Genomic DNA, 24261 nt, shown 5'->3' on the forward strand with positions numbered 1-24261 from the left:
CTCCTGTATTTAAAGGGCGGCTATAGAGGAGATGGAGACTTCCTTTTCCAAGGAATCACGTGGAGCACATGGAGAGTATGGAGGGTAATGTGCACTAGTTATTCCTGGGGAAATTCCAATTGGATACAAGAGGAAAATGTTCACAATGACAACAATCAGCCACTGAAATAATCTCCCAAGGGAAGTGGTGGGTATTCCAGCATTGGACTCTTTTAAGATCCAGGTATACAAGGTGCTGGGTCACCTTGTCTCGACCATGTTTTGGCCAAGCAAAGTTGGACCAAATGATCCCTGATACCTCCAACCTGGTATTTTGTCATTATCTTTATGGTTGCATAGTTCTCATATCTCAGGGATAATTTTAGTAAATAGCTCTACTAATGCACTGTTCCTAGTGAATTTTTTATTTTACCTCTTCTTTGAGAAGAAATTCTCATTTTGAAATCCGCAGGTGGCTAAAGTATTGCAAAACATGCAGTAAAAATATTTCCTTTCCTGTACTTCAGTGTTTTTCATTTCATGGTTTCCTACCTTTGCCTGAGAAGACAATGATCTACATTAGCTTTTTTTCTGCCTAGTTTAACATTTGGTGTTATGAATCCATGAATACCAAAAATGTATAGTTCAACAGAAGAACCTCTGTGATCTCAAAATGGAAAGCTGACACAACTTTATTTTCAAGATGTTCCAGCCACCCTCTTGATTAATAGAATATTTTGGGCCAGCTAATTTTTTTAGCACTGGACACTATACAATTTAAGAACATTTTAAATAAGATTATCTGTATCAGATCATTCAACTGTTCCTATATCACTCACTATGAAAATATATCTAGACAGGTAATTGGTGATTCCTGTTACATTGTCAAGCACCTGATCTGCCTGTAAGCTAAACTTTATCACACAATCCCCTTTGGTGGAAGAGAATCAGATCAGAAAATACTTTAAAAATTTGGCTTATAAGTGCTGACAGAACTGCCAGGTGTCAATAATCAATAATCACGCCACTCTTGACTATCTCGAAAAAATCATGGCAATTGAAGGGGTTGGCTGAGGGCTGGAGAAAAGGAAATGTCAGTCCTATTGTCTAAGGTCAAGAAGAAGGACCCAAAAAAATACAGACAGTGTCACCTGGATTCGTGGTAGGGGAGGGAGCACCTAATCCCAGGAACAATTTCCAGGCACATGAAGGACAAGGAAGCCCTTGTGAGAAATCAGCAGCAATTCACCACGAGGAACAGCTGGGAGAGCTGGGATTGTTTGGCCTTGAGAACACTCAGGGGAGATGGATAGCAAGTCGCTGTGCTCAAAGGACATGGAATTTCCATCCTTGGAGATAATCAAAAGCCACCTAGTCTTGGTCCTGGAATTGACTGTTGGAGACTCTACTTGGACAGGCTATTTGGACTAATCTCCAGAAGCGCCTGCCAACCTCAACCATTCTCTGATTCTGTGATTTTTTAAGACTATAGCTGCATTGAATAAAACACAGATTTAAGGTAGATAAAAATTATCCCCCCCCACCATTTCTTTTTGCATGCCATTGTACAACTTTACCCTGACACTAGTAATAATGAAAGACTAATAATTTGTTTATGCACTGAAGCAGTAGTTTGCTAGTTTCTGCTGTTCATCTTTCAGGCTGGAATGATTGGCATAGTAGCATCATGACTCATGGAAGTAGCTGAATGCTTGTCTCATGCTGTGTTATGGTTCTGTATGAGTTTACTTATTGGCTGTAACATTAGGGTGCCTGCTTTGATAGAATAATTCCAAATAGCAGTATTTATCTAAATTTTATCTCAAAGCAATTGTGGTTCTCAGTAATTTAATCTGGTCTGTTACACAGAAAAAAATTCTAACTTTTGCAGAAAAAATTGTATGCAATCCCATGTGCTATCTTTAAATTATTATTTTTCTTTCTTATTGCAAATAATTTGATTTTTAAAACTAGTTCACATATTTTAAAAGCTTGTTCAAAAATAGTTATATAATATACAAAATTATATAGCTGTATAATAGCTATATAATATACAAAATTAAGAGAGAAAAAGTTTGTTGGATTCACTGGTTCTAAAATCCTTTTCATCCTGTGACTATGTTCCAAGACTACATCCTGCTCTGTAGTTAACTGTAGTTGATATATTGTGATCACTAGTGGCACAGAACTACTGAATATATTTTAATTAGTTTCAAATAACTGCAGTGATTAATGAATGAAATGAATTTTACTCAATTCAGCAATCTGAAAATTCTAATTTGGTTCAAATTCAATCCTAGACCATGAGAACAGAGAAAAATATTTCCAGAGACAAGCCATATTATTATTCTACAGGCAGAACATAAAAATGTGTATCACTAACCCCTTCCTTTGATAACAGAAGGAAACTAAGAGTCCAGTTTCTTCCTTATACCTAATCTTCAGACAGCTTATAAGCAGAAATTAGTCCATCTCAAAATTTGTCACAATATTTTAAAGGGTTGATTCGGTGAATTTGTATGAGGTGCAATCTCATGAGCTAATTCCCAGAACACAGAATAAGACAAAACATGTCTTAGAACAGCAAAAAATCTCAGTAAGAACTAATCACCTGCTCAATAATTTAGTAGTAATTTTTTGCAACCTGCTCTGGACTCCTTGGTTAAAATGGCTGCAGGCTGTAAGCGTAAGAGCAATTCACCCACCGCTCTGGGTCTAGCAGCAGGACTGTCTATCATACTCAGCACATGTGTTGTAGTGCGTTTTTAAGTTTCTCTTGTGTTCCCCCATTTTATGTACCATTCCCCTTTTGTCCTTGTAAAATGGTTCTTCCCTCCCCAGTTTTCCCGCCACAGCTCTTCTGACAGTTATGTTACTATGGTTACCCCTGCCCCCTTCAGTTGTCAATCGTTCAAGTTATGTAACTTCCCCTCCCTTATTTTCCCTTATATGTATGCTTTTTCTCCTCCCTAGGCCAAGTCAATCACCCCCCCACTCCACCTAGTATTCCAGAAGCTTCTCCTCTTTGGGGGTTGTGGTTGGCTGTGGTCCCGGGGCTCCTCTCTAACCTTGTGTTTATTGGATATGTTTGCATGTCAGTTATGTTGTGCATCTCCCTATATGTTTTCCTATTTGCTAGTGGGGTTTCCCTCCTTTCTCCGCCCCTTGCCTTTAAAACCTCGCCTCTCCCCTTGCTGGAGGCCATTTTGCTGGTCGGTGCACTCCCTCTGTTGGTACCTGCCATCCTTCAATAAACCGACGTTAACCCCCAGCAAGTGGTCACTCCCTTTCCTCGTCTCGTCCAGCGCATATAATCCAGTCCGCGACTCGACCCAGCCCGAGGCCACGACGCCAAGGGGGGCTGATCTCAGATGCAGCGGAGGCATCGGCCGTTACCCCTCTAGCTAGCCGGACTTGGAGCCGCATACGTGTTCGCGCACACATGTCCCAAATATCCTCTACTGCCCAATTCTGAAGTACTTTACTTCTTCATTGTTTCTGTTATTGTCCAGTTTATTTCACATATTTGCCATAAAAACACACAATAAAACCTTTCTTATCATTAGTTGCTTTTTATTGCAAAGTTAGTATTATTATTGGTTGTAAATAAATTAGTATTCCACATAAGTTTGTGGGGAGATATATTTTGGGAAGGGATCCTTACTGGATATGAGAAGACTAAAGAAACGCAGTGGCTCAACTAAAACCTAAGCGCTTATTGGCAGACACTCAAGTGCAAAGCTTTTCATATATATAGATGATTAGTATGAATACTGCCCATTTCAAAAGTACGTGCTGTCTTTCAAGTCAAGGGGACTCCTGTGTATCAGCAGTTTTTACCTATAGAAAGGTGAGGTACTTCTGACCTGAATTCTCATTAGGCTTCTTGTTTTGGTGTGCACAGTGTGTCTTGGCCACAGCTATGCTTGCTTTTTCTGTATGCAACATACATATTTTTTACAAGACATAAGAAACAGAAGTGATAATGAAGATTAATTTTATTTGGAAGAGAGAAATCTCTTAAATATACATTTGAGACAACCTAAATTGCTTTCTGATTTATGATTTTTTAGAATCATAGAATATGCTCACTTGGAAGGGAGCCATGAGGCTTTGTATTTCTCTGTCATAGACTCCCATTCCTGGCCTTGCACAGGGCTTTGCAAGGATCACACCATGTGCCTGAGAGCATTGTCCAAACACTTCTTGAACTCTGTCAGGTTGGTGCTGTGATCACTTCCTGGAGAAGCCTATTCCAGAGCCCAACCACACTCTGGGTGAAAAACCTTTTCCTGATATCCAACCTAAACCTCCCTCAACACAGCATCATGCCATCTCCTAGAGTCCTGTCATTGATCATGAGAGTGAATAGATCAGTTCCTGTGTCCAAGGCACTAAAGAAAATGCTGAAGAGAACTAGGCTGAGGATGGAGCCCTGCAGAACCCCACTAGTGACTGTTGCTAGCCTGATGTCACCCCCTTCACCTCCTCTTTGTGCCTGACCTGCGAGCCAGTTGCTCACCCATCAGGTAAGGTGAGTATCCAGCTGTGTGCTGGATATTTTGTTGCAGAAGGACTCAGTGTGAGAGTATCAAAAGCTTTGCTGAAGTATAAAAATATTACATCTGCATGCTTTCCAAGATCAAGTAGATGAGTAGATAATAGAAGTAAATCAGACTCAACAAGCAGGACTTTCCTCTCATGAAGCTTTGCTGACTGTGACCAGTGACTGTGGTGTCCTCCAGGTGTTTTTCAATGACCTTTTCCATTATTTTGGCTGGCTGTAGCTTCCAGGGTCCTCCTTCTTGCTCTTTTTGAAAATGAGGACAACATTAGCCAACTCTGGGCTGCTGTGTCCAGTTAACTGAGAAATGGATGAGTTTCTAAAATATCCAAAGAAGAAGGAGAGAGGGAGGGGTGGAAAGAAAGAACAAAACCAAAACAAAATAGGAGAATAAAGGAGAAGAGAAGGAAAGGAAGGAGTAACAGGCAGGATTTAAGTGACAAAAGCAACATTAAACCAATAAAGACTTATTCAATGCCAGAACATTCAAGATTTCAGTATGAACCTTATATTGGCCTTAACTAAGTAAGTGTTGCTCATTCCAATAGTCATAAAAAAATAACTGAACAGTATGTGAGAGGTATATCCATGGTTGTTGTGAGCAGAGAGCCTTTCAGTCACATTGCCTTTCAGTAATCCTGCGGTGAGCTATGCACTGCTAACTACTAAATTCCAGACCAAAAGTTTTGAAACTATAATGAAATGGTAACAACTGGATATGCTACATGCTGCTGGCAGACATGACTAAGGGCTTATGGGATAACCATTCCCTTCTGAGGGCCAGCTGTAGGCTTTGGATATCTCAAATGCCACTACATACCATATGTGTTTTGGAACTGCACTAAGCGCTTAATGCCTCTGTTAAACAACAAACACATATGAAATCTTTAATAGCTATAGCTATAGCTATAGCTATAAAAATGGAAATGAGGCTACAGTTAGTTTCTTTGAATTTCAGCACCTCAGGAAAAAAGTATTAATTTTCATTGTATGTAGCAATAAATCTCATTTTAACACCTTTTTTTCAGTGCTCCAATGAAACTGTTTGTTTTCCAGCTGGTCTGGCTCATAATCATCTACATCCTAGATGACTTTGAACAGTAAACTATCCTGATTTTGCATGTCCTTTTAATCTGTCTGCTGGGAATTAGACACACCATATCCCCAGCTGAGGCCTATTTACTCTTTGTATTTCTCTTCAAGTACAGAGCAAAATTTTCAAACTAAACAATGGGTACCATTGGAAAAAAAATAAGTTTGCCTCCTTTTTTTTTCCCCTTGTTTTTTAATAACCTACAGACTAAAGGAAATTACGTAAGCATCTCTGAAAAACTGATGACGATATTGAACAAAAGCTGAAGACTGCTTATTCAACTCCTATGCTTTAAAAAGGTCATGAGAAATAACTGGGAAGTTATGAATCATTTAGTGTGAGCTCAAAGCTGAATATCTAATGGGGTGTTTAATTTAAGATTCAAAATGTAAGATTAATTTGCACTAGTCATTAGAGGTTTTCTGGAATTTCATCTCCTTAAACAAACTCCATGGTGTTTTTAGAGACTAGCTGGAATTGATGCTAGTTATGATTAAAGACACAGGGATTTCTTCAGAGCTTTTGATGTGCATTTTGATTAAAAACATTCATAGGGGGAACTCACAAGATGACTGGACTAGAAACAGGATCATTGATAAATTTTGAATGTGAGATATAGAAATAAATAAATTTATTAAAGTAGGATTTTTAGACACCAATTCTTTATTTGTGCCTACTTAGTTTCTTCATCAACTGTTGGGATGAGGACATCAAAAATATCCTGGAGAAGTTTGCAGATGGCATACAGACTAAGAATTTTGTTATATTATATAGTCATATATGTATATATGATATGTATGTCACGTATATTATATTATAGAGTCATGGAACAATTCAAATTTCTTGATTAAAAGATCACCAATGTGTTTGTACATTACCAAGAGACAAGGAAACAAAGGTAACAGACTAAAGCTACTGAAATTCAAGTACAGACAATTGTCTTGGTTCTCAGATTTTTCTTTGTAGCCAAAGTGCTACTATATTCATAAAAAGAAGAATATCACAGAGCAGAGGAAAACTGAGGTTTGTATTTGCTTTGCATGTTACACTGATGAACTAACTGCTAAAGAGTGTTGTGTCTCCTCCCGGGATCCATATGTGGAGAAGAGTGTTGAAATAATGAAGGCTTTTCAAAGTAGTACTCCAAAAATTATGTGCAGCTGAAAAATATCCTTAATAAGTTCATTTGATCAAGGAGTTGTGTGAAATTTTTATAAATCCCTATGGAAATCTGTCTATACACAGGAAAAAAATCAGATAATGGAATGCTTTTCAATTTTGCTGATCAAAGTGTAACAAGATCTAATAGTTGGAAGTTGATGTTAGACAAAACCAGCCTTGAAATTTCCTGCATGTAAGAGCAACTGAAAAGTTTCCAGGCAAAATGGTAGACTAACCATTTCTTAGTGTGTTTTGGATGAGACCCATTTTTTTTTCCGCTTAAATATTATAGTTTGATATAATTTCTGGGAGAAATTCCAGGACCATATGAGTATTTGCATTAGTTCACTGGGATTATTATTTTAAACCAAAAACGTTGTGAATTTACATGTTATTGATTTCCTTCCTTGCTAAACTGTAAGAAAATAATATTGCCCTATGGCCTTATCTGCTCACCCACAGGGATTAGGAAGAACAGTATCCATAGAGTCACAACTGATCAAATGTGGGTATGGCTGCAGTTGTTTTTTTCCTTCTTTCCCTGAAACACCACTGAGTAGTACAACACTGACTAAATGTAAGAATAGGAAGGCTTGTTTCCCAAAAAATGGAGGGCACAGGGGAAGAGAGAGAAGGAGGAAAAAGTGACTTGCTTTCAAACTTGGATGCAAGCTTGACATCTTCATCTCCTTGTAGCATATGTTGGCACGCATGTGAGGGCCAGTGCATGCCCTGCCCTTGCAGAGACGCGTTGGTCTCTGCTCTCCCCTCTCTCTATGGAAGGCGGCTCACTGGAACCAGAGCCAGTGCAGGTAACACAGGCATATTGGGAATGCTTATACGGCTGCATATGGCTGCATTATAGCAGAGGTCTGAGCAGATGCTATAATGAGCCTTTTTACAGTAATTAATTTTATCTTGTTCGGTTTTCACCTCATAATTCGTCAGTTTACCAGTACACTGAGAATACAGTCATGATAATAATTGTATCTGTGCCAGACTTTCAACCTAACAACTCACCATTGTTTTATACTGGCTTTACTGTTGCAATTTTGCATTAACACTTTGTCAAGAGTGGACCTTTGTACCATTTTTGAAGAAGTTAACTCACTGTTTTGCTTAAAAGTCTGGGCATAGTTTTGATGAAGTTTGCTTGTCAATGAAGGCCTAAGAACTCTAAAAAAGTGTGAGAAGCAGATCAGCAAGAGAAGAACCAAGTGCCATACATTGTCTGCAATTCCTGCTTTGAGCATTCTGCTCCTCAAAGCCATTATCAAAAGTAACAGCTTCTCATTTTATGACCTCACAGTCATTCTAATTCACAGGAATAATTTATGAAAACAGTGATTTTTTTCTTTAGAAATATAAATATTTGTTTGAAGCCAAATTTTTCACTTTTAAACTGGAGAAATATTCATTATGATTAGATTGTAGTTTAAAAATATAAAATGGAAAATATAGTAAAGGCATTTACACAAATTATTGGCTGTAAATAAATTTTAAAAGTATAAAAATTGACCACTGGAGTTCAAATTATGTTAGGAATACCTTGTAATTTTTGTCTGTCTATGAAGGACAATAGTAACAGTCAAAAACTATATCTGAAACTAAGGATTCAGATCACTGTAAAGAAATTACTAAGAGACAGTAAACCAAAAGCATCTATATCGATAGCCATGTATCTCTTAGCAAAGAAAAAGGAATTTCCTAGAAAGGGAGTTTCATTTTCTGTCTTTTCGTCCCTTTCTGTTCCTTTGTAGGTTATTGATGTTTTCAAACAGAGCCACTACCATCTCTCATAGCATCTTATCAGCCTTTTTTTTCCAAGTTTTTTTCCGTCTTTGAGATAGGGCTGAAGGGACCTAGCTAACCCTTGAAGTGGAAAAAACAAAAAGCTCTATGAGAGAGGAACTGATTGCTAAACAAATGTAATGGACTGAAAGTGAGATGGTGTACCAGTAAAGAGACAATGTGGGCAAATTGTTTCATGAATGATTGTCAGCATGCACCAGAGTGCTCATCTGAAGTGCTGTACTAGACAATGCCTTCAGGAATAAAACAAGAGATGAGTTCCCCCCTGAGACGTTGAACACTCATAAAATCCATTGACCTGGTAGAAAGCAGAAATAATCCATCTGTAATGTGACTGGATGCTCCCGAGCATCTTTCAGGCAGCAGAAGATGATGATGGGCTCTGATAAATTTGTTAGTAAAATTCCCTTTTTATTAAGTTGGAACTTTCTTAGCACAAATGTTTATTTCAAACTGTATCATACATAATATCATTTTACTTAAGGTATTACACATCTCCAGGCTGGAATCCATGTTTTTTTCCATGTGATTGTTACCAGGGCAAGATCTTGAAGAGATTCACTGACTCTAAGATTTCACAGGCTAGTCTGGCCATATGTTGTCACTGAAGACTGTTAAAGATTTAAGGAATTTTTAGGGACTTATTTTCAAAATGAAACGGCAATTTTAAGATTTTTCTTTCTTCTGGGAACTACTCACTGAAGATGAAATTATACATGATCCAAATACTCATCCTTTTCTTCTCCAAATAAAAATAATAACTGAGGGTTTCTAAATAAAAAAAAATAAACATTTGTAACTGTTTAAATAACTGCCAAACAGTAAATTCTTTGCTTTGTCCTTCAGACCCAGCAAAAACTGCAACATGATACACTTTAACATCCACTAATCCCCATGAAAACGTTTTGTAAAATGGACTCTGCTATCATAATAAACAAAACAGCATTATTTTAAATTAAAATAATTGCTATCAATTTTTTTTTTTTTTTGCCACTTCTCTGTGTATTGAAGTTTTGGCTTTTTTTTTTCAAAATCTTGAGGGAAGGAGAGAGGATGCATTTCAGAAAACTAAATGCAATTTTTTCAGCAGCTGCCAAGACTTCACTATTACCTTGAGCACACACTGTGTAGCTAACATGAAAGGATCTGCGGCTGCATTTTTTTTTTATGAGAGTGAAAGATTTTATTAGATTATTTGCATTCTTCTAAATTCATTCTCTTTGAATATATCTAGAATTTTTCCATTGCCTTCTACTTCCAGCTATCATAAGACAAAATAAGCAATCTGATCCATTTTTTTATTTCCTCAAATGATGCTAAATGTTAAGCTGTCTGTCTTGTTTTGAAGTCCTGCAGACTCTCCAAGGGAAAAGTTCTCAAGTTCTCTATTCAGTTTTCTCTAAACAGAGTTTGCACACTACAGTTTGCAGCAATCCGTCCTTTGGGTTAACAGAGGTTCTATAGAATCATGCAGTGCAAGTGTATCCCAAGACCCCAAGATAAATCTGTTGCTAGATTGTTTCTAGAGGGCCTCCTTATCAAAAGTTCTGAGGGAGGAAAAAAAAATGGAATTCATTTTCAGGGATAATTTGGGTAGGTCTTACATTTCTCTGGGAATTTGTTGCCAAGCTGCAGACATTCAGTTCCTATGCAAGTATTGCCTGCACTTCCTTGCTCAGATAAATCTGATAGTGCATGAGGAAAAGAAGAAACTTCAAAGAATATTGAGCAGAGAAACAATAATCTTGCATGTCTAATGCAGTATCTCAAGAATGTGAATATCACAACTGTTATATCACAACTGTTTCAAAGCAGAGAGCTTTGATTGTATGATAAAACACAAAATTCTTCTGGACCAATGAAGTTTGGGAAGGATGGGGGGGTGCATAGAGAAGGTTTGTAGTCATGTGGAAATTGATACCTTTTAAAAATATAGAATTTCATTCAGTTGTATTAATGTAAATTTTACTGCAATGTTTATAGTTGAACAATGTAATATCAAATCACCTGTTTAGGATGAAGGATGATGTTTGTTTACTCAATCACAGATCCAACATGTCGTGCTTTTCAGCGTATGGGAGAGGATGCAGATACATCTAAGATGAGTGTGCTCAATGACTGTGAGACATCTGAGCAGTTTCACCTGGAGTACCTACCTCGTGTCTTTTTCCAAGCAGGCCATCATGGCATTGTGAAAATCACACGCCTAGAGAAAGAGGTAATGAAACACTGGTGGAACTTGGCACTGGACTCAGAATTGAGTCTCCATTCTGCGAATTAATTCCTTATTAAGGTTTCTAACTTGAAGATTTATAAACTTTCCAATTAATATCTAATGCAAATGCAGAACACAAATATGTAATCCCTCCTGGAAACAGAACCCTCAGTCTAGATGGTCCTAAAAGAAAACTCCCATAAAAACCATAATAACCCTCCATCAAAACCTTTGACATTAAGAAAAACATCCTAATGGCAATGTTTTGGTCAAAGGTGTTTATTTAATATTATAAAAATTCTTTTTGACCAGGGGCATTTAAAAAATTTTAGATTTCACTTACATGTGTAAATCATTAGATTTCATTTAGTGAACTGATGATAATGAAGTCAGTCATTCTAACTCTTCCAGTGCTTCTGATACTTAAACCGGAAAAAATAGCCCAGTTCTGTGAATATAAGTTAAGTATTTGAGAATATGAAGCTGAGGTTGCCCATGGGTTAGTGAGTCCAATCTCTCAGAATTACAGGAAAATCTAATCCCCTTGTAATGGCAAAATGTGTTTTTCTGTACAACTCCCCAAAGAAGAAGGAATCACATTGAGAAGAATATTTTATATAACAATTTTACTTGTAGTATTAATGAGCTTTTTCTGTATTCACTAGACAATTTGGACTATTAATTCATTAAAAAATTCTCTGAATTAGCACTAAATTACCAGTATATATGATGTAATAATCTTTGGCCATAAGAACATTTTGACTGCTACTCTTGGAGATTTTCTCCTCTATAATTTGAAAGTTATTCTGCACCTTTCTTAAAGCTTTCTTACTGTCATGATTGAAAGCCTTCTCAAGGGTTCAAAGTATTATCATTGTTAGTTTATTTCCAGCTATTCTGATGGCAGCATAACTGCATGGCTTTTATAAATGTTTTGTCCATGTTTCATTTATTTTTGCTGTCTTAAATTGTCTTCCCTTTAAAATCTATTCTGAATTTTGCAGGGTGCCAGCTGTGTGATACCAATCTGTATAAGGTCTGCTAAGAAAGCAAAGTGAGAAGAATCAGCAAGGGATATCATCTCATGCAGAGACATCCTCAAATGAATTTTCTTGGTGTTGTGTTTCTTTTTTTCAACCAAAAATCAGTCCTAGGGACAAACTTAAGTATATCAGGACCTACTGGTGCATTTAAAGCATGAACAGAATCTTCAGACCAGAGGCAAATTGTTATTATTTTTCCATTGTTCCTTGACATGTTACATAATGCCAATTATAAGTAATCAAAAGTTTCCTGATTAATGTCAGAGATATTTCAATTGTGGGCCTCATACGATGAGGCAAGTGATTAAGATAATGTGAAGGCAAGTGAATAAGATAAATGCTAGTAATTTAACACAGCCTTGGAGCTGATAAAAGTAACCTAAAAAGCTCCACAGAAATTTAAGGAATGGATCTGTGTATGCTGTGCAGAGAAATTGTAATCTAACACATTGATGATAATCTCAGATGCATGATAAAAGCCACAAATGGAAGAGATGAAGAAAAATTCAGTGGTAGGAAAATAGCAAAATACTATATTTTGAAGTAAAGTTAGCTTTCTTAATAAGGGAATCCCACTGGTTACTTGCACCTTGTAGGGGATAAAAAAATAGAACTGCATGCAAAGAGTTGTAAAATACTATAAAAATAGAGAGTTATTAGCAAAACAGTAGATTTTCAAGCATTGAAATATGAGAAGAACAGATGGACACTGAAAACCGAATTCTTTAGAAGATTTCATCAACTTCACACCTTCTCTGAACTACATGGAAATTAACACAAACAGCAGTTGTTTAAAATACAATCAATGGACAAGACTTCAAGTAATGTCAGAAATGCAGGCTCCTTTTCAGGAAAGAGAATGAAATCTTGAAATCAGAAAACAAAGTCTAAAAAATGCTCTGGAAAGCAAACACCATCAAATACATTGAAATTGGAAAAAAGACATAATATTTGGAAATGGCCTGTCTACAAATAAATGGACTGAGATGAAATGAGGAGAAGTGAAAAGGGGAAAAGTTGTGAAAATTACTCCAAACAAAATCATAAAATCAGGGAAGAAAGGTGCACAGAGAGAGGAGAAGAATGTGAAAAAATTAAATGCTAAAAAAGGGGGAAATTCTGAAACCAAGTGAAAACAATAAAAGTGCATGTGATGACAAGAAGTGCAGGGAAATGGACTGAAGCTTGCCCAATTAACCCTCACTGAAATTGCAAGATTCTCTTTTGTTAAAAGAGAGAAATTTCTTATTTGTATGATCCTTAAGCTGACAAAATATGGTGTTGAGAAAATGTGACTGGGGCACTGCAGGCCAGAGAAGTCAATAACAGACAAAGCAATCCATACAAAGGCTTCTCTTCAACTTCACTGACATTCAGTGCTTCCTTTTTTCACATTGAGACTGAGAGATGGGAGAAGCTGTTTAGTGTAAAGGCATTTAGATTGTTGCTTTTTGATCATCAACCTTTCCCCAGCTGATTCTTCTGGCCAGCTTCATCCTTTTTGGCGCTCTTTTAAGGCTTGTGGGAGTTGGCCTAAATGATTTTAGTTAGCTTGGTAGACTGGATAAACAAGTGTGCATTGTGTGTAAACTCAGATTCCATTCTAGCAATACAGAAAGCAGCTTTTGTGGAACAGGATTATCCTGCATAATCAGTCACTGCTACTCCTCACTGATTAGAGCAGACCATGAGGGTGCACATCAGTATGCATAACTCATGATGTTAGAAAACAAGCAGAGCAACCTGATAAGAGTCTAACCTTACCTATGAGATTAGCTATTCTGAGGGACAGCTACAGCAACAAAGATATGAGATAGAACCATTCAAAGTTTTTTCCACTTCAGACATTCATTATCAACAGTCTTAACATTTCTCTGCTCACTGTTTCCTGCTCCTCAAATTTTTCAGTGGCATTCCTCATGAAAATATCCAAGAGTGGAATTTTAGTTGCATAGACAGTAATATAAGGAAAAATAATTTTTCTTTATGAATATTTTCATCATGCTGGAATTCTAGATTTTATCGACCAGTTCCCATATGTCTGACAGTCCATCAGTGTAAACTTCCCTGAAAATTACACCAAAACCAGGGGAATAAATATAAATAAATGGCTGCAATTTTCAGCAGGTGAAAAATTGTCAAGCTAAACCAAAATATGGTCATGTCCATGGGCCAAAGTATTATATTGCACTTATATAACAGAAAGTATCAAAATTGTTTTTCATAGATAACTGGAATACTTCTGATTCACCAGTATATTGCATTAAAAAAATCTCCTTTTTTGGCACAACAGAATTACAGGAAAAAATATTGGTTTAGAAAAAAAAAAGGAGCATCAAGAAGCAGGAGCATGTTGATGACTTACAACTACAGAATAATTTTGCAGGAAAAATACCAAGCAGAAGATTGCAAGTATTGCCTCAGTCCAAAAAGCTGCTAGGAAGAAAAAAAGAGAGCTGAGAATTATTAGAAGTGCAAACAGAGTAATAAGGATATGTCTCCACGTCACGTCGTGACACCCTCAGGCACCTGAAAGGACAGAACAGCGTCTGACAATTTTCACTGCAGCCTCACAGAACAGAGTGCTGCTTATGCTCCCCACAGGATGCATTATTGCAGGGAGGTGCTGCTCTCTGATTAGCTCAAGGAGCTCCACACGGCCCTGTAACCTGCAGTGTCAGAACAGGAGCAAAACTCCAATCTGAAACTGATGACTGAACTAGGCTGCAGTCTCCTACTGTGGTTTAATGCTCCTTTGGCAAATCCTGATTATTATTCTTACCCCTCCTGACCAGATACATGTGTCTCAGTATAAGGTCTGCAATGTATAGTGGCTTGAGCTGGGTACTTTGCTGCTGTTCTGAAATACTGATTGATCCAAACTAACAGTGTTTGTAGATGAGAGTTGTATGCCCACTTGCCCATTTTTCATGAAAAGTAGAGAAATGCTTTATTTAATTTCAAAACTAATTTTGCACAGAAATAATTTAAAATGTAAAGCAAAGTAGGCTCAAATGATAATAAGCAGATCAAAATAAGAATAGAAGTAGCAAAAAAAAGATATGCCTATGAAATCAATCCTTAGTAAAAAATAAAAATATTTTTCTGAAAAAAGGAACTGAAGGGCTTGACTGAAGATGAATTTCATGCAGAAAAGTTGATATGTTTTTCAGACAGGAAATTGAAACATTCAATATACAGGAGGCAAGAGAATTACAGATAGCGTGACTTGTGCTTAGCAATAGGTTAAAAATAAAACTCAGTGATCCCAATTCAAGCAAAACAAAAGATCATCTTTAAAGAAAAAGGTAATGTTTTAATTAAAGTAGCCAAGAATTTGTTAAGCAGCAATTCTTATTATGTTTTAACATGACTGTCTTCAGATTTCCAGAGCTCCTATACATAATTGAATACCATATTTATGTTCTGTGTATTTGCAGAGTGCTCTATAGTCCATGCATAGTAAGAGATCTGTGGGTTTCAGCTTATGAAATTACTATGTTAATAAGGCACAAATCCTGTGAAGTAACTTTACATCCCACACAGTCTACGAATAAATTAATTCTGGCACTTTGAGTCATCAGACTGGCAAGGTCTAAGATACAACGCTGGAAATAATAAGAACTAGTTTTCAAGGACTGATCAGCCCAGAAATGTTAAAGAAAGTGCATTGTCTGTACCCAAGAGAAACATTTCAAATATGTCTCATATAATATTTTTAAGCTTGGAAAGGCTTAAAAATTACATATTGAATAAAAAAGCCAAAGGTTTCTAAAGATCAAATGAACAGTCTTACTCTGTAGGAGATATCACTTCATAGAAGAATTTAAATAGAAGCAGAAGAATGACTTCAACAGCTAGCAAATGCAAGTTTCATGGGATTCAAAATCCTGAGGATAATTACAGTTCAAATTTTAGTAGAGTTTACTGAAAAATAATGGTGCCTGCCTGCCACTGTAGTAAAAATTTAACTTCTTCAAACATTTAAAAATATTTTTGTGTCAGTTCATTTGCCTTCACAGCCAAGAAATGTCTTCTCTGCTAATCCATCTCCAGTAGCACAATGACACAATGATGCTCTCATAATGCTGTTGCCAGGTATCAGTTGATTCACTCATTGCTCATGTGCAGAATGCCAAAAAAAAGCTCTCTTTTTTGACAGAATATTGCATTTTATATTGAATATATAGTGGCTAAATGCACACTTAGGGAAATTGTTAGGTATGAAGACTTTTTAGGACCCTCATCTGAAAACAGGACTGATTAATTCACTCTGGCAAGTGCAGGAAATCCAACATTTAAAGCAAAAGCCATTATATCCTGGAAGGTTTCTCTCCACACAGCATTACTTTAGACACTAATAAGCAATTAATAATTTTTTTCCAGTGAAAAAAGTTAGATTAAAACTTTGAGAAAATATACTCATGATTTTCTTTTTCCCAAACACACAGCTTACAGTAATTACAGGTTATTTTACTTTCATTGTGCATTGTGATTCAATTTAGGCAGCTGCTCCATTTCGAAACCTTTGGTGAACGTATATGAAGATGGTTCAGCAGTCTAAATTCTTTGCCATACAAAGCAGTGATGCTTTCTAAATGTATAATTACATATCCTTTTACCTTTGATCCTCTAGTGCATTTAGTGCAGAAGATGCCTATTTGTACAGAAGCAGTATGCTGTGTACCAGCAACAAGTCTGTTTGACTCACCTCCACTTGAAAGTGCACCATTTCACAAAAAGCCTCAGTAATACAGTATTTGGAAAGTGTAATGAAGAATCTATGATACAAGATCTGAGTAGGTACTGCAGTCATTGAGTATAGCTAAAAAGGGGTGCAACTGGGTACCATCTTCCCCACTAGACAACTGCTTATTTTTGAGAAATATTTGCCACTTGACATGTCTTAGTGATTTCAAGCCTTAGAGTCCAATATGATGCATTGTAGCATAGCAGCAATGAGTTAAGTTGTTCTTCACTTCTGATGCTCCTTATTCCTTGCAGTCTCAGATAATTTGCTTAACCTATTTTTTTTTCCTTCATCTTATTCTTGAAAGCAGCTAAAAGTTTTGGCTCAATCATCAGAATGGGGAAAAAGTTCAGCTAGAGGCAGACACATGGCATGAAGAAGGTTGGGGCAAATTATTGAAAAATTTATGAAGTTACATGCAAATTCAAACAGGGTGAAATGCCAAGAATACTTGAAACTACTTTGTACTCCTGCATAGTAGGTTATCCAATAACTGCATGTTGGTTTTGCCTGTGTGGGTATTAGGAGGCGTCTAACACTGGGTGTTCTTAAGAATCTAGAACTAAAGGGACTTTTTCTGAATGAGAACAAACCTGAGCTCCACAAAGACGTCTTAGAAGTTTTCACACAGAAAACAGAAATCGAAAAGGCACAAGTTAGAAGTGGGATGATACTCACAATAACAGGTTCTTAGTGCCTCTACCGAAGCCCCTTCTCTACAGCTGCATCTACCTGGATTCACCTTTCTCTGGACAAGGTGCTTAACCACAGACACTGCAGGCAACCAAAACTATTTCAGCAGTGCTTGGTAGCAATGGCAGTGCTATTTGTTTCCATTGCATTCAAAGAGAAACATTTCTCTGTAATTCATTTAGTCCCTCTGACACTACAGGCTGCTGTAGAGAGGACCTTACAAGTTATGTTTATAAACTACTTTGGACTTTTTAGTTTCCTAACCTTCAAGTTGCTTGAGGCTATTAATAGCCACAGCTGCTCATTCACATTCCTTATATCTGCTTCTGAACATATTCTCTTTCTGTTGCATGTAGGTTTAAAGGATATGATTTAGTGAATGATGCCATTCAACTCTAAGGCCTTTGTGCATAAGGAAGATATTTAAAGTATTTTACAGGCTACTCATCTAAACCAGCCACTTCTTGACATGTCTATCCTTAAGCAATGGCCCAACCTAGTGAGCACATCCTGTCGTGCTAACAGATGGCCATTGATCTAGATAGCTGAGGGATATGAATTCACATTCTAGGGATGTGCATTCATTCATCCAGGTGTTACGTGCATGAAACACAGTCAAAAATTTCAAGCAGCTGGATTTCTTGAGGCTTTGTGCCTTTGGTTAAGTAACTGAGAAATTTTAATCTGCTTTTATTATTAGCAAGGCATCAACATTTAAGCATCTGTTGATCTGATTTTCTAGATGTGCTCATGAGCGGAAATATGTTATGAAAAGTAGATTAATTAATGATTATTCTATAACATCAGAGCACATTAATTAATTCTCTTTGAATTCAAGTTTTTATGCCTGCAGGAAAATTGACAAAATGGGGGATATAATGAAATGTTTCTGTTGAACTCAGTCCAACACCAAACCAACAGTGGTTGTGTATGATTTAGGATTTGTGCATGTGTTAACTATATCTATGTACTGCACTAACTGTGGCAGGAAAACAGATGGGATTTACAACCTCAGTTACATACTGACTATCTCCAACAATGATTTGCCTTGGATTCAAGATCATCTGTTCTATGTGCTTTGTAAACTTCACAAAGTGAAAAATACCATAGCACATTCCCTCTTAAGGGTCTACAATGAACTTTCTATTAAGAAAGTTGGAATTTCTTTTTTAAGAAGCAAAAGTGTATGTTGGCATACCTGTCTACCCCACTGAAGTAAAATCCACTTATTTCAAAGTCGTAAAATGAGCACTGTCTATGCTACCAGAACAGCAGTCAGAAAACACAGTGCAGATAGGGTCTTGAATTAAAATTCACACTGATAAATAGTTGTCCAGATGTTTTATCTACTGTAATTCTCATTATAAGAAGTCACTTAGATATTGTCATGATGTTTCAGACCACCGTTCTGTTATAGGAAACTTATTCCCAAAAATTAAGTATCAATGAAAGGAAATATTGAATTTCTATGCAATATCATTAATACCAACACAAATGTGGGCAGAAGCAATAAATACTGATGACAATTAATGCTGTGCTGGGGATGTATTTCAAAGTCCTATCTCAACTACCACTCTATTTTTATTACTGCTAGTCTGTTTTGTAACCATTATGATTATAAATCATACCCAGAAATTACAAGGTAGTTCCTGATATTTGATAAAGACACACACTAGGAAAACATTTAAATCTTAGCTATACAGCTCTTGTTGTAAGCATGGAGACTTGAGATTTACCTCAGAAGAGGATCACTACTGAAAGCCACTTGAATCTTTTACACTTTGCCTGAATATGCAGCTCCAGAATGAGCCTAAGTCTAAGAAAAATGAGGAAATCTGAAGTCTTAAGTCTTGGAGATTAGGGATTGGGTCAAATCTTTTTGGAGAAGGGAAACACCCATGAAAATTCTACCTTTTATGTACATTTATATAGAGCAGTGAAAGCTTACAAAAACAAATAAACAAGCAAGCAGCTAATCAGTCTACTAAAATTCCGCAAAAAACCCAATCTATTTATGACCCTAGACCTGTATCTCTGAGTTTTAAAAACCTTCCTAAGGTGTCTTTCCCCAAAAGAGAAGACAATTACTAGGGTCATTTTACTAAAAAACAAAGACAAACATGGGTATGGCCATCTTAGATGTGTGCCATTGTGAGGTTGCTGTTAGCTGGGAGAGCAGGAGTCTAAAATCTGTTTAATTTACTGCTAACAAAAATAAGAAATTCTTGCAGTGCTTGAGTTTTTTCTTTAAGTTCCAAAAGAACTGCTGAATTCTCAACATTAAGTGAATTTACATTAAGAGTTTAAAAATGTTTTGACTCATTTTGAATATAATAAATAATAATTTAAGAAACTATTAGAACATATTGCTATACTGTAAATTGTATGGGCTTTCTGAGAGTTTATGTGAATCTGACCAGTAAAAGATGTGAGATAGATATTATCACAACAATTTTGTGAGACACAGAAAAGGATAAAAAATCACACACTTCCTGTTAAACTGCATCAAGTTATTCTGCTTTGATGAAAAATTAAATTGCAGGTAGCACTCTAGTGATGTCTCTCAGATTTCTTTATGTTGGTTTTCTCTTCTGGCACAATTGTCTAAACTACAGTGTAAAATAGAGTTTGGTTCTATGGAACTATGACCATTTTCTATTGTGAAAATGCCAGTTACAGCTTTTACCAAAATCATACTGGCTAAAGATCACATTTCCCACTCAATTTGCTGATCACAGGGGCTTGTGTGATGGTAGTGTTAGCAACAGTGATGACAATTCTTGGATCAAATACCGCCTTTCAGAAAAAAAGTAAGTAAATTATAGGCCTTTAAAAGTGTTGAAGAGGGAAGAATTGATATTTTGGGGTGGGTGACTTCTGATTTTGGTGATTGCACAACTTCCCTGGCCTTGGTGGAGAAATTAACTTCCAGTGGTTCCAAATCATTGGAAGAGGAAGTACTCTTAAGAATCTGATGGAATTCCACTACATGATACAACAAGGTCTGATTTAGTACTTAAAGATCTAGGGAAGGTCTCAAAAGAGGAGGAATTATTTCATGACTGCTCCACAGATTCATCTTTTTTTTGTTGTTGTTAAACAGAATAGCACCTACTACTTCACTGGAAAAAGCAGTACTGACGGTTTTCAGTATATACACTGTCTACCTTTTAAACACCACAGCTTTTCTAAACATGTAGTTGTGATTTTTTGGTTTGAGACTTGTATTTCATTATGTCTTACCTAGGGTTTTATGCTTTAGTATTCTTTCCTGCCTCTAACATTTGGTTTGATGTCTCATTGAGGTTTTTTAGTATGCCAAATTATTTTTGTGATATGGGTCATATAACAAAAGCCTTGTGAAGGATAAGGGTCTATTTGCTACATCAAGTGATCACCTCAAAACGAAGAATAACTGTAGGCCATCAGGGTCAGAAAACAAAGTTTCTAAAATATTTATAATGTGACATGTTCATTCTGGCCTAGACAAAAGAAATGCACAAACTAAAGAGGAGTGTAGTCTTCATCACTGGTCAAGTCAAGGATGAACTGAAAGTGAACTTTCATGGTTTTAAACAAAACCACATAATATTAAAGTCTTCAGAATAGTTTTGAAGGCCTTTTATGGAAAGAGCCATAAAAATGCTGACTGCTATGCTTTTTTACCATCCTTTAGATATGTCCTTTTGTTAAGATCCAGTTGGTGAGAGGTGACCCTGCTCAAATAAGTGTACAAAATAGACCATCAGCTGAAGTCAATAATAGGGATTTATTTAATGATAAAGGTGAGGTAGAGACATAGATCAAGCAAGAACTACCTTTGGATCCAGTGGCGCTCCTTGAGTGGGTTGTTCAAAACTTTCCACTATTTATACATCTTAGCAAACACAGCATGTAATGCTCATCAGTACACAGCTCACTTACTTTATTGGTTAAACAATTCCCTCACTTTGAATGGTAATTATTTCCCATGTTTTGTCTTTCCCATGGACAGGTGTTCAGCCATCTCTGGGAGAGCAGGGTTCCATCACGTGTAAAGGCCTGAGAAGAAAAATGCCATCTCTCCAGTGGCTCCCCACTTCCTTCTTCCCAGCTTTTTATACTGACCATGATGTCACAGGTTATGGAATATCTCTTTGATCATTTGGGGTCAGCTGTCCCAGCTCTTTTCCCTCTCAGTGTCTTGGACATTCCCAGCCTCCTTCTTGGTCGTGGAGGGTGAGGAGCAGAAAAATCTTTGTGCAAATGCTGCTCAGCAGTAACAGAAACTTCTTTGTTTTATCTACGCTGTTTCCAGCACCAGACCAAAACATAGCCTTATATCAGCTACTCTGAGAAAATTAACTCTGTGCCAGAAAAAAAGCAGAACATAGATTTAATGCTGGGCAAAGAAAGCTAATTCCTTAGATATTACTAAAGTCACACCTGTCTGTTAAATTTATTAGGAATTAAAAGTTATTTCTTCACTTCGGGTTTTCTATGAGAAATTGATTGTTCCTACAAACTTCTGTCAGAGCCTCTGTCCCAACATCTTTCTTTTTCTACAAAATGAGTGCAACATTGCCAATTATATGACAATGCTCAGAAGGTACACGACTTTGCAATCTTTGCTCTGATCCCACTCCTGAAATCTTTCACTGCTGTCTACTTTAATTTATTTAATGCCTCTAGAACTTATTACTCCGTAATATGTATGTGATCTCCAAGAATTACATAATCAAAGTAAAGTGCTCCTGAACTGAGAGTTTACAGATGGAGGAGCAGGCCATCACCCCAGATTTAACTATTCAGACAGTATACTTCAAGGACATAGCTAAGAGTCCACAGAAAGGTAATGGTGTAAGAATTCTTTGTCTGCATGGAGGTAGGCATACCTGAATGACAGTAGGCAAAATATCATTCTTCTGTTTACTGTCTAGCTGGCCAGTGAGAGCTGCATCTGTGTTTCATACTTCCCCATGATTCTCTAGAATACTGTAAATCACACTAATAAGGATAAGGTACATCCAGTCCATCTACAAAATAAATGGGAAAAAAAAAAAAAAAAAGAAAGATAGTTCCCTGTTCCTTCATACATAGTTCTATATAGGGTAGGATTTCCAAGTGCCACAGATTTCCAGAGATTCTTTTGGAGTCCCACGGATCATTCATCCTTGTGTTAGAAAGGTTGTTTGGCAGATGGATCTAAACACACCAATGGTAAATACAGGGTAGTAACTGCCTGTGGCAGGAGTAGGGGCACTTTGTAAATAAGCATGTCAATCAACTGCTGTTAAAATTGTTGCTGTTCTTGAAAGAACCTGATAAGCTGTTACTTAAATCTAATTATTTCTCAGTTTTTGCTTCTGGGCTATGGAATGTGGCTGCTACTCTTCTCCTGTCTATTGTAATGCATCTTAAAATCTTGTCTTTATGGAGAGTCACTGTTTCACTCTTAATTTGTGCAAAATTTTTATTGAGAAGACAGAGCACTATAGAGATGTAGCCAATGCTACAGCTGAAATAAATCATCGATATTGAGGTAGGTGGAAGAGGTAAAATTGCAACACCAGAATACCATCTGAACAGCAAGGTCAGAAATCAGAAAAATCTGCGTCTGTGTGAGGGAGTAAGTCTTCAGAAAGTGGAAGACTTTCTACAAAAGAACTTAGAGCAACTAAAAGTGTTTGCAGTGCTGTGAGCTGTTCATCAGTCATTTCAGAGAGGCAAGAAGATGAACCAGGTCTCTCAAAAGGAGGTTTCTCCATATTTCTTACATCCAGGAAGAAAGAAGATGAAGTGGGAATTCCTTAGGGGAATAAACTACTCACAAAGGAAGATGATAGAGAAAATGTGTGTATGCAAGTATGTATGTGTGTTTGTTTGTATGTATGTATGTATGTGGGCCCGTGTTTTGCCTTTTTGTTCTGAGCCTGTATAAAGAAAATTGTGCCTAATTCCGAAACTCTCTGAGTTCAGAAACAAACACACATCCATTTAGTTCAAATATGCATTCTGGAAGAGATGAATGGTAAAGATCCAATAAGAGTACGTCTCAGCTTGTGGGAGGTTCTACGTTGAAATGTGAAAGTGTAACAGGGACAGCATTCAAAATGCGCTGAAAAAAACAAACTAAAAGTAGTGTTTCAACTCAGGCTTAGAGGAAAGACTGACCTATAAAGTTGCCTTGACTGGCACAAATCTGGTCCTCCAGAAAAATAACTTAATTACTGAAGCATGCAGTTTTAAGCTTGTTCAAATTATTTGTAAAATAATTCCAAGGAATATAAAAGATTCCATTCAGGAAAATAACATAAAAATATGCTATTGTTAACACAATCTGAAAAGAAAATGTCTTAAGTTTTTATTTGAACCTTAGTTCCCTCTTTAATTTCTAAAATCAGTTATTCACATATCTTTCGGTTCTATCTTTATGCAAACATAGGAACTCTTCTGTAAGATGAACTTTCATGTGTCTATTTCTCAAAGGTATCAGAGCTTAGACTATTTGGAACAATCAATTATGCCATTCAGGTTTTTGTGCAGTTTGAAGTTAGACAGTGACTGTAACTACAACAAAGAAAGGATATAAGTCATATTTTGAGTATGAAAACATGGCTACAAAGTGTTATTGCACTGCACAACAGCTGTTTCACAATCATCATGGAGCTGAATAGAAAATTAGAACAGTATTTTAAATTTTCATTGTCTAATTAATTATGCTGCATTATAAACTGCAATATTTCAAAAGTAATATAAAAGAAAAAAATAATGCTGTCACAAAAAAAGAAATTTCAGGGTCAGATATAAAGAAAATCCAGTAATTATTCTTAAAGCTGGAGGCATTGATTCTGTTATATAATTCTTTATTAAAATTGCTTTATTCTACTGCAAGTGTTTGACAGCAACATAATTTTCTTGCCCTGTAGATTATGATGAAGTAGTACTGTAGTTTCTCAATGGGTCATTTTT

The sequence above is a fragment of the Ammospiza caudacuta genome, chromosome 4, assembly GCF_027887145.1.
Source record: "Ammospiza caudacuta isolate bAmmCau1 chromosome 4, bAmmCau1.pri, whole genome shotgun sequence".
In the NCBI taxonomy this organism is placed as follows: Eukaryota; Metazoa; Chordata; class Aves; order Passeriformes; family Passerellidae; genus Ammospiza; species Ammospiza caudacuta.